The 15472-nt window shown below is 41.8% G+C and overlaps 1 protein-coding gene across 1 annotated transcript in view; it reads left to right on the top strand.

The window, feature by feature from the left end:
• PLCH2 (phospholipase C eta 2) overlaps positions 1–15472 on the top strand; it is an 891775-nt gene that overhangs the window by 602792 nt on the left and 273511 nt on the right. The gene's annotated exons all lie outside the window — the stretch shown is intronic.

Here is a 15472-nt window from a genome sequence, read left to right as displayed (position 1 = left end):
GGTACATTGACCCAGACCACTACATTCCCCTCGCACTCTACACGGCCTGAATCTGACCCTGATGAAACTTGGATTACCCTTCCCATATACTGTTCCATCTTACACGGTGACAAAGAGGAAGCTGCAGATGAAACTGCAGGTTCGGCCCACCCGCTGTCAGACATACCACCGTACTATCTGGGGCCCTGTGCCAGTGCCGTCGCCAACGAGTGGGCCCCCCCCTGATTGCTTAGGATCACAGCACTTGCAAGGTTGAAATACTGTGCAGTGAGATGGAAGATGGGGACGACGAGGAGTCCAGACTAGTACAGGGATTCCCTAGCGAGGAGACTTATTTCATTGTTTTCAATGTTGGGACAGCAATTTTTGGGGAGCACTATACTCTGGAGAATGATAGATGGGGCCCACCATACACTGGAACGTTCCAAAGGTGGACATCAGACACTGGAGCAGCATTTACAGTGCCCATTACACACTAGAGCATTAGAAATGGGGCCCATTATGTATGGAGCATTATTTGGGCCCATAAGACAGTGGAGCTTCATCCATGGGGACCAACATATACTGTAGCATTATGTGGAGCTCATCATATACTGTTTCAAACATTATATGGGACCAATGATTCTGTATGGAGAATTAGATGGGCCTCGTCATGAGATGTAAAAAGTGAAGTATTTTTCTTTGTAGTATACCGCTATTTCTCTGCCGTATCGGAGCAGCATGAGTTGTGGTATGTGTTAAAAGGGCGCTCTTTCGCCCAGGGCACATGAAAACCTGGAGCCAGCCCTACCCCCCCACAACTTTAGCCAAATAACCCCCATTTTTCAGTGCGTAACTAGTATTATGAAGTAAATAAAGGGTGACAAGCTTCATTAATAAGAATTTATGCTTTTGGCATTCAAATGGGCACTGTAAGTGTGTTTCCTGTCCTCCTCTCACTGCCGACGTTTCTTCCCCATTGACTTACATTGGGTTTCTTGTTTCAGTCGGACCCCCGACTTTTCCCTATAGTCGGCCGATTTCGTTCGACCAGACTTTTGCGAAAGTCTGGTTTCGCGAAACCCAACTCGACCCGAAAAAAGGCAAAGTCGCTCATCTCTATTTCTCAGTCATCCTTAAAATGACCTTTTAGTATTAAGACTTTTAAGTCCGTCATACAGTGTCCAGGTCCAGAGAAATGTTTTTCCACAGGTGTTTGTGCTCCATCACTACTCTTTTTCTTTTGGGAACAATTTATACCAACAGTGTATGGGCAGCGCCATTGGTAGAAAAATGTCCCCACAATATGCTAACCTATTTATGGCGAAACTGGAGGAGGAATTTTTGTCATCTTGCTCTGTTAAACCTTTTGCATACTTCCAATACATTGATGATCTGCTAATAATCTGGACAGGCTCAAAAGATGATCTGCTCACTTTCCACAATAACTTCAACAAGTATCACCCAACCATCTAGCTCACCCTCAACTTTTCTAAGTCCCAAATACATTTTCTGGACATGACCATATACATCAAAGACAACGCCATACAAACCTCAATTTACCAAAAGCCCACAGGATATCCGGCATATCTTAGATGGAACAGCTTTCATCCAAGACACACAAAAAATCCATCATCTACACTTAAGCTCTGAGGTATATTTGGATCTGTTCAGACAGTAAAGACAGGGAACTACAGCTACTATCGCTGAAGAATACATTCCTGCAACAAGGGTATCATATACTGGTAATGGATGAACAGATCCACAGGGCTACAAGGATCTCAAGAAGCGGCCTCCTGGAAACTGAGCGAAGACAATAACAGGGTACCTCTTGTGGTCACATACAAACCCCACATGAACATCTTAAGGAAAATTGATGCTGATCTCCAACTCATATTCCACAAAGACCACAAATTGAAAGACATGTTCCCAGAATGGCTACTTTTCTCCTACAAACAGCCCCCTAACTTAAGGAATCTCCTTGTCAGAAGTGTCCTATAATCACCATCAGTGACTGGCACATTCCCATGTAACAATAAAAAATGCAAAATCTGTACCCACATATTACCAACAAATATAGTCCGCGTACCAAACACAAATCAGGACTATAAGGTCATGGGTTCCTTTTCATGTACATCCTCCATCGTGGTGTACATGATACAATGCACAAGGTGGCCTGGAAGTATCTATATTGGGGAAACCATGCAAAAACTACAAACAAGGATGAATCTACACAGACATACAATCAGGAATGAAATGGATACGCCTGTGGGAAAACATTTCTCTGGACACTGTATGACGGATTTAAAAGCCTTGATACTAAAAGGTCATTTTAAGGATGACAGAGAGAAAAATTTGGGAATTCAAACTGATAAAGATGTTCAATTGATTGACAATAGGACTCAATTTAACACCTGGATTTATGACTCTCCACTTGGATAAAATTCACACCTCCACCAGAAGGACTCCAAATAACTAAGAAAATCATTCCCACTGCCTCTCCATTTGTAAGAAAATACCTAATTGGATTTCTTTGGCTTGTCTTTAGGAGGCATCACACCTCCCACCTTATGAACAAATGTGCTACTGTAGTATCCCTTAGATGTTGTGCTTTGTTCTTATTAATCTATTTGTAATCCGCCTGAAGAAGGAGCCTCTGTGCTCTGAAAGCTTGCAAACATAATATTTTCTGGTTAGCCAATAAAGGTATCCCTTCTAGAATACTTTCATCATCATTGGGCAGAAAAGTATTCGCATCACAAATATGACAAATTCGGATTCAGTGATCATTTCCGAACATATATGCTCATCTCTAACGATGTGCGAATTGGGGAGGGCACAAGTTCTATGAAATGGATTTTTGTAATGTTAACCATTAGGCAATGGTGTAACCTATATACTTCGTAGATCATCTTCTGCTTTGTTACTCAAAAACCACAATAAAAGCGAATTGAAATACACACATACTAGTTGTCCCTTGTACGGGAGCTATGTATTGTTTATTACCCTCTGATTTCAGCTGTCAGCGGCTTCACATAACATTGGAATGATATTGTGCTCTGGGAGGGATCGCTCAGTCCATAGAAATGTGCGATAGCTTAATGGTTTTCATATTGAGAATTTGTTTGAAGAAGTTTATTATCTTCTGAATTTAGATATTAAAGCAGTTATGATACATTCTCACACAATGGTGTCTAGAGGAAGAGAAAAAGATTGGGTCTTAGGAGACAGGCTATTTTTTTAACAGCTGGCACGATGAAAAATTCCAGAATGTGATTTTAATAACCTTCTGCTGTTTTACCTTTATTATTTCTTTTTAATGTCTCATAACTCTAACTCATTTCTCCTCCTGAAAGCTTTGCAGATGCTACCTGTCTACCTAGCTTTTCTTGGCATGAATCAGAAAGCTGCGATAAATCCATATGCTATCGCTCCAAATGTTGACTCCATGGTTGCAGGGAACGGATGCCAATGTTGGGATCTCTTGGCATATAAACAATAATACGTTGCTCCCTAAAGAACGCTACTTTCAACTTCAGACTCCAAACTCTAGTTTTACTTAGCTGTGCTTAGATGGGAAAAAAAAAACAAAACAAAAAAGCAACCCACAAAATTCTGTAAAATAATAAAGCAGTAATACTGACTTTACCAAACTTTACTGCTCCTATTCAGATGGCTCCCGGGTCTCTCGACAATCTCAGCACTTCACGCTTTATCCAGGTCTACAGAAATAACAAAGCTAGTCTCTGCACTTTCAGCTCACACTAGACATAGAGTACTTCACAAAAATTTAGGTGGGTATTGACAAAACAAGATATCCTAGAAGTGTTGAAATGGTCCCACAGAGCCCTGACCTCAACATCGACAGAAGGTTTTTTACAAGTGATATCCACCGAAGATCTGTGGTTAGTTCTCCAAGATGTTTGGAGCAACCTCCCGATGGAATTCATTCAAAAACGAAGTACAAGACCAAGTACCTAGAAAAATTGATGCTTTGATACTGTTTTGAAGGCTAAGGGAGGTCAAGGCAGATACTGATTTGATTTAGATTTCCCTTTTGTTCATTCACTTTACATTTTGTTAATTGATAAAAACAAACAATTATCACTTCTATTTTTGGAAACATTCCTATTTTTCAGCATTTTTCCGCCACTTGTCTAATACTTGGACAGCACTGTACATGTGACTGCTGCTGTCAATCACCTTCCCAGCTACTTATTTTCCATCTATGTCGACCCTCTTGTGGCTCCTGCAAAGTCAGAACTGCAAATCAAGCAAGAAAAAGATAGAGATAGATGGGGAAGCAAGGAAGTGTGGAGGTGCCCTGAACTGCTTGGGGACAGCAACGTTGCACCGAGCGCTTGTGCTTGGTCTAAAGTTATTTTGTGCTCTTTTGAAAGATCTATCGCTTGCTCAAAAAATTGAATATTATAATTTGTGCAAATCCCTGAACTCCCTGGTTCTGCTGTTCTTTTAATTTTTGCTCTGCATCACTCGATTTCAGAGATATTCACATTTGTTGCTTTTGGAGTGTATGTAAAATCTCTGCTGTAGTCCAACTTGGCATTTCTTCAGAGTTTTCTATGGGGATGTGGACTTTCATCTCTCCTTCCCAGATGTAGCCAATCAAAGATTGGCAGATGGTCTAACAGTCAAGGGTGCTGTCAATCTATGAATGGCAGCCTCTGTGAGGGAGGGATGAAGGGCACAGCCTCAGAGGTCACTAAAGAAATGCTCAATTGGACTACAAGCAGAGATTTCACATGTTGTGCTCCAAAAGAAACAAATGTAAATATCTCTGCAATGGAGCAATGCATCACAAAACGGAAAAGAGCATCAAAATCAGGGGAGCTCAGGGATTTATACAAAGTATTTTAACTTAAATTTTCTTGCGCAAATTACAGGTCCTTTTTAAGATCACAGGATTTAAAAGTATTTATTAAAACATGTAAGGAAAGCTTAGAGGTTTCCCTTTAAACTTTGAATTAATATTATTTTCTCAAAGTCAGTTACTTGCTGGAAAATGAACACATCAGGGTTGGAATTGAACAGACACCATTTTCTGTAAGGCCTCTTTCACACTTCAGTTTTTTGTGTCAGTTAAAATCCGCCAAAAAGGCGGACAAGCGGATCCGTTCTTAACTGATGTGAACGGATGCCACAGGATCCGTTTTTTGACGGATCCGCAAATTGAGGAAATTTAAAGGAGCCGCTGGCCAGAGAGAGAGAGAGAGAGCGAGAGAGAGAGAGAGAGAGAGAGTTTTTTTTTGTTTTTTTTTCTGGCACCCAGACAGAATTTCGGGTTAATTCAGTGTCTGGAGGATCCGCCGGCCAAAAAAATGTTGCAAGCTCCGTTTGGAAATCTTTGAGGATGTAGACGGACAGCAACATTATGGCGGATCTGCACAAAAACGGATGCAACGGACGGCAATCCGTCAAGATCCGCCAATAATGAAAGTCAATGGGGGAAAAAACGGATCCGCAAAAAAAAATTGCGGATCCGTTTTTTTCAAAACCTGGCGGATTTTGACTGATTGTAAAAAACGGAAGTGTGAAAGAGGCCTAATAGAAATGGAGAATAAGGAATCAGTAGTGATGGCAACTGGAATGTATCAATATAGCGATTAATTATTCATACATTATTTCATATATTAAGCTTTAGATCGCCTTTTATGTTTGAAACTTTAAGCTTCTTTGATAATATAGCCAATACATTATATGATCACTTTAAAAGGTCATGAAGTGTAAAACTACTCTTCGCTATAGTTGGGTTTACTTTACATACTTGCACATCTTCCCTTCCTACATAAGTTGGATGTCTGAAGATGGGAATAATACTGCACAGTTTTACTACTCAATAACTTTTATTGCCACCCAATCTGAAAGCGACATATTTTGCATTGCTGTTCTTGATTTCCATGTCATTTATTTATTTTTTGCTACATTAATGGAAATGTACTTGAAGTGCAAATTGGGTTGATGCATTTTCTAACGCCTACTTTATTTAATGTCGCCGGCGACAGCTGTTCACTATCTCCTGTAGTTATGTGCTTGGCTCTGGTGCTTAGAAATAAACTTGCCTTTGTAGGGTTTCTTTTAATACTTCTCTTTTGCAATTGTGCTCCCATTTAGCGCACACAAAATGCTGCTATGAGCACATCTTGTTCTGTGTGATAGGAGAGCCATTAAAAGGGTTAACTTGTAAATCATCACTGCGTGTATACAGCGTACTGTCGAGACTCTCCGGCGTGTGACCGCAACTATGCAACTTGCATACGTGCAGTCACGTGCCAACTAGACATGCAAGGGCAGAGAAGACTAGTCGGAAAATGGCCGGAAGTATGCCAATCACATACTCTGGGTCGCATGACTGCCTACTCCCAAAAAGTGGTTTTGACATTGCCATTGCTATGCAAAATGTTCTTTTTTTGCTAAGGTTTATTGAAAACTTTTTCATGTGGGTTTCCTGCCTGAAAAAGATATTGGGCTCGATTTCATCAAACATTATACCCCAGAACTCTGGTATAAAAGTTTTCAAAGGTCGCTAAATTTTTGTGCAACTTGTCATATGGTCAAAACTTTGCAACTTTTGGTGTTTTCACACTGGTTTCTCCAAGCTTCAAGGAAAGGGACAGGAGTAGGATTTGTGGTGAGGCTCACACAGAGGAGTATGCCATTCATCCCTTGCTCCTGATTCATGAAGAAGCATGTCTGACTCCAGCATACCCCTCATAAAGACCGCCGTGAACAACGCAGGTCATGATGAATTGGTCCCATTGTGTGCACATACCATGAGGTCACGTCCACACATTCAGTATTTTACATCATTATTTATAAGCCAAAACCTGGAGTGGAACAATCAGAGGAAAAGTATAATAGAAACACTTCACCACTTCTGGATTTATCACCCACTCCTGGTTTTGGCTTACAAATACTGATGTAAAATACTGATCGTGTGAACGTGGCCTAATAAGAGTGATAGCCAATTTCTTGAAACCTACTTTCTTGAAAAGCTATGGTTTGGGGATATATTATCAATATTGCTAAAGAGGTTTTCCAGGTTTGGAGTTCAAGTCTTCGTTGCACACAGCCTAGAGAGTATCCCACATAAAGTCAATTAAAACATAACCTTTAATGAACCATTAAAAGGACATAACACACAAAAACATTACAAAAAAGTGCTCATGTGAACCAGTGCTCAATAAAAAATGGTTATGTCCTTTTAATGGTTCATTAAAGGTTATGTTTTAATTGACTTTATGTGGGATACTCTCTAGGCTGTGTGCAACATTTAACCCCTGAGGGTTTTTTTGAATAGTGTGTGGTGTAGTGACCACTGTGTCCACTAGGGGGCACTGTATGAATGTCCTAGGAGAGTGGATGAATGGTAAGATACTGAATGACTGTTATGTATCTCAAGGTGGGTGGCCTTGAGATGGAGATTTTTGTGTGTGTTAATCAGCAGTGATACTGCTGAGGTGCTGGTTCAATGTGTCAGGGACTAGTTACCTACAAACCGACCCAGGGGGTGAGTTTAATAACGCTATTGTAAAGTGTATATGTGTGTGTGAAGGACCTGTGATGAGGTCATAGACATGTGACCCGGTGGGCGTGGCTACGGACCATATAAGGTGGCCAGGGTAGGTCACATGGAGTGATTGCAGGGACCTGGTTGGTCCATTGTGGAAGGTCCTATCTGAGAGAGATGGGGCTGCCTTCTGACAGCAAGGAACGCTGTGTTGAATGACTGCACGTGGCTGGTAATTCCCTGGAGGGAATGGACATCTGCAGCATGGAGAAAGAACCATGAGTGAACCCTGACGGGTGAGATAATTGAGAGGCTGAAGAGCCTGAGTAATGGACATTGTGTAACCTGTGTGATGACAGGCTTAGCAGAGTGAAGCTTTGTCATGGACGCTATGCTGATTATATGATCTTTATGTTGCTGCTGTGGGTTTATGATGCTGAATAAACAGCATGGACTTTTTTGGTTTAATGGAAAACCTGTGCCGGGAGTGATTTATTGGCTGCTAAGCGAGTAGCCCCTACCCGAATGACAGCGCTACCTTACAAGTGTCAAAAAGCTAACACTATAGCTGAGTGCACAGGGTTCCAGTCTTCAGACATATTATGTGACTGCAGACTTGTGAATCTTCACAGCACGCACAGTGTATGCAGTCAGGATTTGCTGGGACCCAGGCAGACGTTTCACAACAAATATGCGACTTGCATAGATGCGGTCAATCACGTGCCCACTAGACCTACAAAGCCTTGCTCAATACACATTTGAGTGAGGCAAGACATGTCTAATAAGAATGTTCCTGGAAGTATGCAAATCACATACTTGTGGTCACATGACCACCCGGCCTCGGAGAATCTTGACAGCATGCGCGCTGCAAGAATTCACAAGACTGCAGTGACGAAGCTTGGACAACACGTTTAATGTGTATCTTATACCGACTTCATGAAAGACCTTGGAGGTCAACTTGATGCCTCCTTGAGGGCTGATACCAAGAGGAAAGTATCCCTTCCTCTTTGTTTCAGCCCTTAAGGTCACTTGGTTTCATAGTATCAGAATAGGAAAAGAGCTATACATTCCGCTAGAGGGCATAGACTATGTGCATTTCCCACTTTGCTCCGATGGGGACATACAGTAGACGGTTAGGTTTGCAGATTGTCATACAATCATGTTGAAGAATAATTCCTCTTTAAATGTTCAAGTATGAGTTTTCTTACCCAAGTTGCAGATGTAACCTTTTTATTTTTCCACTTAATTGGGAAGGAGGTTTTGCGTTCATGGAAATGTGGCTGCTTTGCCTTCTAGTGATACATTTCATCTAATGCAATCGCAGTGAAGCCTTATAAATTTCACACATTGGAGACAGAATGCAGAACACCTTTGCTATAACTCAGAAGAGAACAAAGACGATATCCGGGGACTTTTTGACACATTGAATTAATTTATTTGCTTCTCTTGCATTTCGGATGCTTCCATGATTAATGTTTTTGTCTTTTACCTTTTTTCCTTCACATTTAAGAACAATGCTGGAAACAGTCAGGACTTCCAGTACAAGGTTATTGATATCGTTGAGTCAGCAGCTGCCTTTCACCTCTTGCTAATGATTGCGTAACCTATAGATCTTCCCGCTGCGGAAGAACTATGTCTCTGGCAAACATGGCATGCTGGTACTTGTAGTTGCACAGCAGTTCAATTGGACTGCTGCTATGATACCTCCAAAAATATTGGCTGCTGCAAACGGTCAGACCCTTCTACAGCAAAATAAATGGACAATGATGAAGACTCTTCTGTAGCTACGAAATCTAGTAGATTGTTCTCTTGGGCACTCATGTATAATAATATATTACGTACTGCTAGCGCCCTCCTAATATCGGCTGTTATTGTGGAAAAAATCACCCAGCAAATGCTTATTTGAAGGACTAATGAGGCATTTTATGGCACTTGTTGTATCGAAGGAGCCAAATAGAGAAATGTCGGTGTGATTTCTCTGAAACATTTTTGCATCTTTTTTTTATTTTTTTTTTTATTCTTATCAATTGTCCTATTGGTGACTTTTATGATTGCAACTTATTTAATTTTCACATTTATTTTTTTAGATAACTTTACTTCGATTCATATATGTTTTAGTTCTTGTTTAAAAATATGGACGTTGTTTTCCTTTTATCCAGATGCTTTGGTCAAATTTATTATTTGCGACTTTTCAAATTGCTGCAAAATTTGCGCGCAATTGTATTCTAGTCCCCTACTGGTGCACAAAAAAATTCACATCCCTTGTACATCATTTTGAAAAATCTGGAGCAAAAACAGCAATGAATGCCACAAGCCAAAAATAAAGGTCACATGCAAAAAGCAAAAATCGACTGATTGTATTTAGTTATATTTCATTGCTTTACCGTACAGAACGGTCTTATCTTTCAGTGTCACGTATGTGTCAACAATGCTGAATAAAGTTTGTAGGAAAAAAAAACATACATATGTGTACACATGCAAGCATGTTTACACACGTGTAGTCAATATGTACAGTACTGTGCAGTATCTTATTTCTACGCCTGCCTAAAATTTTTGCAGAGTAAGAATGTTTTAAATAATAGAAGTTTTAATAGTTTTATTTTTATCAATTGACAAATTGCAAAGTAAATGAATAAAAGAAGAATCTTAAACCAATATCTGAGACCACCCGTTGCATCATTCATCAGTTCTGCTAGGTACTTGCACACAGTTTTTGAAGGAACTTAGCAGGAAAGATGTTCCAAACATCTTGAAAAACTAACCACATATCTTCTGTGGATGTCTCTTGTGCAAATCCTTCTGTCTCTTCATGTGATCTTACATAAACTCAATGATGAGATCAGGGCTCTGTGGGGCCACATCATCACTTTCAGGACTCATTGTTCATCTTTCCACTTGAGAAAATACCTAAAGGGGTTGTCCACTACTAGGACAACCCCTTCTCATTCCCTAATAAATTAAAAACAGCCTGTAGGTCGTTGTTCTGCTGTAGAATAAACTTGGAGCCAATCGGACACCTCACTGATGGTATCGCATGATGGATAAGTATCTTTATGTATTTCTCGAGAGCCAATGACATTAAGAATGATCTATTGTGTAAAGAGCAAGGAGTCCTGGAAGTGATGATATGGCCCTACAGAGCACTGATCTCAGCATCATCCAGTCTGTGTGGGATCACGTGAAGAGACAGAAGGATCCGCACAAGAAACATCCACAGAAGATCTGTGGTTAGTTTTCCAAGATGTTTGCTGCAATTTCCCTGCTGAGTTCCTTCACAACCTGTGTACCTAGAAGAACTGATGCATTGATGCTGATGGTAAAGGGCGGTCACCGGTCAGCAAATATTGATGCTATTTATATCACTTTTGTTCAGTCACTTTTGCATTTTGCTAATTAATAGGAATAAAGAATTAACACTTGTATTTTTTAAGACATTCTTACGTATGTAGCATTTTTTCCACATCTGCCTTAAACGTTTGCGCAGTGCTGTATGTGTATTATACATTTATAATAAATATAATTTTTTTAATGTGTATATATACACACATAAGGCCGGTTTCACATTAGCGCATTTTATGCGCGCGCACGGCCGGGGGTAGCTCCGCCCCGTTCCGGCTCTCTGCCCGGCGTGCCCGCCCCTTCCTTGTAGCACCGCCTCCTAGCGGACAGCGGCGCCTGCGATCGGCGCACCCTATCTTTAGCATAGGGTGCGCCGATAGTGCGCAGGCCGTGCGCTAGTTGCGCTTTGACCTGCGCTGCGCACTTTTGACGGTGCGCCGTGCGCGCCAAAATCCAACTTTTCGGATTTTGGCGCGCACGGCGCACCGTCATAAGTGCGCAGCGCAGGTCAAAGCGCAACTAGCGCACGACCTGCGCACGATCGGCGCACCCTATGCTAAAGATAGGGTGCGCCGATCGCAGGCGCCGCCGTCCGCTAGGAGGCGGCGCTACAGGCAAGGGGCGGGCACGCCGGGCAGAGAGCCGGATCAGGGGCGGAGCTACCCCCGGCCGTGCGTGCGCATAAAATGCGCTAATGTGAAACCGGCCTAAGTCAGTGTTTGCTCTTTTCTGTAACTCGCTGTCGAGCTGAACGTTTGCTGCACAGATGGATGCACCCACCATTGTGAGGAGCTATCATTTCTAATGAATTTAAAACTTTGCAACATAATATATTATCCTCCTTGATCTGGTTGAGGGTGAAATACATTTATAATTCGGTGCTTCCCTACTGAGTCCATGAAGACAAGCTGCTGTTCAGAAGAGTTAAGAGCATCCCCCCCTCCCTGAGCCCCCAACCTCCGATTTAGAGAAACACTGCATTGGCTTCGGTACACGAAGTTTTCAGCCAAGAGCTGAAATCTGTGATTCTCTGCAACCTACTGAGGCTCTGGCACATGAAGCGCTATTGTTTTCATACATCTGTATGCATCGAGGAGATTAAAGCAGTCATGTGAAACTGGCATAAATTTACATCTTGTTGAGGTTTTTATTTTATTTTTACTTATGGTATTTACCTAGTTTGTATATCAATATGAATGACAACGGAGCTTCAGGTTTTGTTTTCTAATCCTTTTAAATAGACGATATTACCTAATGTGATGGATTGTTGGATTTGTTGGTAGATCTTCATATATCTTATATTTGTGTGTTGTGGATACATGACTAGAGTTGAGCGATACCGTCCGATACTTCAAAGTATCGTATCGGATGGTATCGGCCGATCTTTAAAAAAAGTATCGGTATCGCCGATTCCGATACCGGAAGTCCCATTCAAGTCTATGGGACTTCCGGTATCGGAATAAGAAAAACCCTTTCCTGCCCTTGTACAGCCTCTCGGGGGGCTGTGCCGGCCTGCCAGGGGGTCTGTGCAGGCTCCGGTGGTCTGTGCCGGCCTGCCGGTGGTCTGTGCAGGCTCCGGGGGGCTGTGCCGGCCTGCCGGTGGTCTGTGCAGGCTCCGGGGGTTTGTGCAGGCATCGTCCGATGGGACTACAAGTCCCATCGGGCGATGCCTGCTACCATGACAGTGATTGACACATTAGCCAATGATGGGACAGTAGTAGTCCCATCATCCGGCTAATGTGTTAAATGTAAAAAAAAAAAAAAAAAAAAATTACATGCTACATACATACAACATGCATACTACATACATGCTACATTCATACTACATACATGCTACATTCATACTACATGCAACATACATACTACATATATACTACATGCATGCTACATACATACTGCATGCTACATACATACCACATATATACTACATACATACTACATGCATGCTACATGCATGCTACATGCTACATACATAACACATATATACTACATGCATGCTACATACATACTACATGCTACATACCACATACATACTACATACATGCTACATATATACTACATGCATGCTACATACATACTACATACATACCACATATATACTACATACATACAATACATACATAGACATACAGTACATATAACATAGAGTAACATACTTACCAATACTTGTCACATTGTTCCCCGAAGCCATTGTCTTTCCGGAATAAATATTAACATAACAAACCACAAAAATACTCACCCACGATCCGAAGCAGTCCACGAGTGTGTCCCACGACGATCTTGGGTAGAGAACGGCAGCATCAGATGATGCTGCCGTTCTCTACGGGCTGCAGGAATCCAATGACGGAAGGTAGGTATCCTTCCGCACTGTATTCCTCCGCCACTTAAAAAAAAAAAAAAAGTCCCTAGTCTCACTTTATGCCATTGCTGTGTGGGAATTTCCCACGCAGCAATGGCATAAAGTGAGACTAGGGACTTTTTTTTTTTTTAAGTGGCGGAGGAATACAGTGCGGAAGGATACCTACCTTCCGTCATTGGATTCCTGCAGCCCGTAGAGAACGGCAGCATCATCTGATGCTGCAGTTCTCTACCCAAGATCGTCGTGGGACACACTCGTGGACTGCTTCGGATCGTGGGTGAGTATTTTTGTGGTTTGTTATGTTAATATTTATTCCGGAAAGACAATGGCTTCGGGGAACAATGTGACAAGTATTGGTAAGTATGTTACTCTATGTTATATGTACTGTATGTCTATGTATGTATTGTATGTATGTAGTATATATGTGGTATGTATGTAGTATGTATGTAGCATGCATGTAGTATATATGTAGTATGTATGTAGCATGCATGTAGTATATATGTAGCATGTATGTAGTATGCATGTGGTATGTATGTAGCATGTAGTATGTATGTAGCATGCATGTAGCATGCATGTAGTATGTATGTAGTATGTATGTAGTATGTATGTAGTATGTATGTAGCATGCAGTATGTATGTAGCATATATGTAGTATGCATGTAGTATGTATGTAGCATGCATGTAGTATGTATGTAGCATGCAGTATGTATGTAGCATGTATGTAGTATGTATGTAGTATATATGTAGTATGTATGTAGCATGCATGTAGTATGTATGTAGCATGTAGTATATATGTAGCATGTAGTATATATGTAGTATGTATGTAGCATGTATGTAGTATGTATGTAGTATATATGTAGTATGTAGTATGTATGTAGCATGTAGTATGTATGTAGCATGCATGTAGCATGCAGTATGTATGTAGTATGTATGTAGTATATATGTAGTATGTATGTAGCATGTAGTATGTATGTAGCATGCATGTAGTATGTATGTAGTATTTTTTTTTTTTTTTTTTTTTTAACATTTAACACATTAGCCGGATGATGGGACTACTACTGTCCCATCATTGGCTAATGTGTCAATCACTGTCATGGTAGCAGGCATCGCCCGATGGGACTTGTAGTCCCATCGGACGATGCTTGCACAGACCCCCGGACATCAGCACAGCCCCGCCGGCAGGCCGGTACAGACCCCCACAGGGTGCACAGACCACCGGCAGGCCGGCACAGCCCCCCGGCAGGCCGGCAGAGACCCCCGGAAGGCCCGAAATGACGGCGCATCATGATGCGCACACACCGCGCATCATGATGACGTCAGGCCGTCAATCAACTTTGAACTTCCGATTCCGATGCCGAATTCCGATATTGAAAAAATATCGGAAGTCGGTATCGGAATTCCGATACAGCAAGTATCGGCCGATACCCGATACTTGCGGTATCGGAATGCTCAACACTATACATGACCCATAAGGTTGTCAGGATTTGTTTTATGTATCTACAGATGTTAGGAATAGCCTACTGGTCCTATTTTCAGAATTAGCTTAGATATTGAGTGCAACAGGAATCTCTACTAGAAATGGGCGAACCCGAACAGTAAAGTTCGGCGTCCGGACCGAACACCTACTATTCAGGCACAGATACCGAACACGGACTTCACCAGAAAATCCGTGTTCCTGTTTGGGTTCAGCTGCCCGAGCACCGAGTGTTTGTTGCGCTGTCGTGTGCATGGCAGCACGGCAAACACCACTTCTGATCGGTGGGGAAATCATCCCCATTGGTCAGAGAGCCGTGGTTCCCATGCTGTCAAAAGACAGCGTGAACGTTCAGCTGTGATAGGAGGTATAAAGTTTACCTCCTAGGATTACCTAAACCATGCCAGACAGATGTCTGTCCAGCCTCTGTTTGAAGACTTCCACTGAAGGAGAACTCGCCACCTCTCGTGGCAGCCTGTTCCACTCATTGATCACCCTCATTGATCACTATGGTAGACTGGTTCATGCACTGTCGCTTAACATTAACTTTAAAGGGAATCTGTCAGCACAAAATGACTATTCAAGCCAAGCACAGGCACTCTGTTCACCTCCACACCTACTGCATCTTTCTTTTCCCTCCTTCCATGATTGACCGCTCTGTTTTTACAGGAACCAGAGAAGGACAGAGATATATTGGAAATAAAGTAGTTGGAAAGTTGCACTGAGCTGTTTGGCCACACGAAGGGTGCACCAGGTGACTGTGACAGTCATTTTGTGCTGACAAGACTCCCTTT

The sequence above is a fragment of the Dendrobates tinctorius genome, unplaced genomic scaffold, assembly GCF_039654945.1.
Source record: "Dendrobates tinctorius isolate UK_male_01 unplaced genomic scaffold, ASM3965494v1 ptg000086l, whole genome shotgun sequence".
Taxonomy (NCBI): domain Eukaryota; kingdom Metazoa; phylum Chordata; class Amphibia; order Anura; family Dendrobatidae; genus Dendrobates; species Dendrobates tinctorius.
The sequence above is the reverse complement of the archived record's forward strand: the minus strand, read 5'-3'. Positions and strand labels throughout refer to the sequence as shown.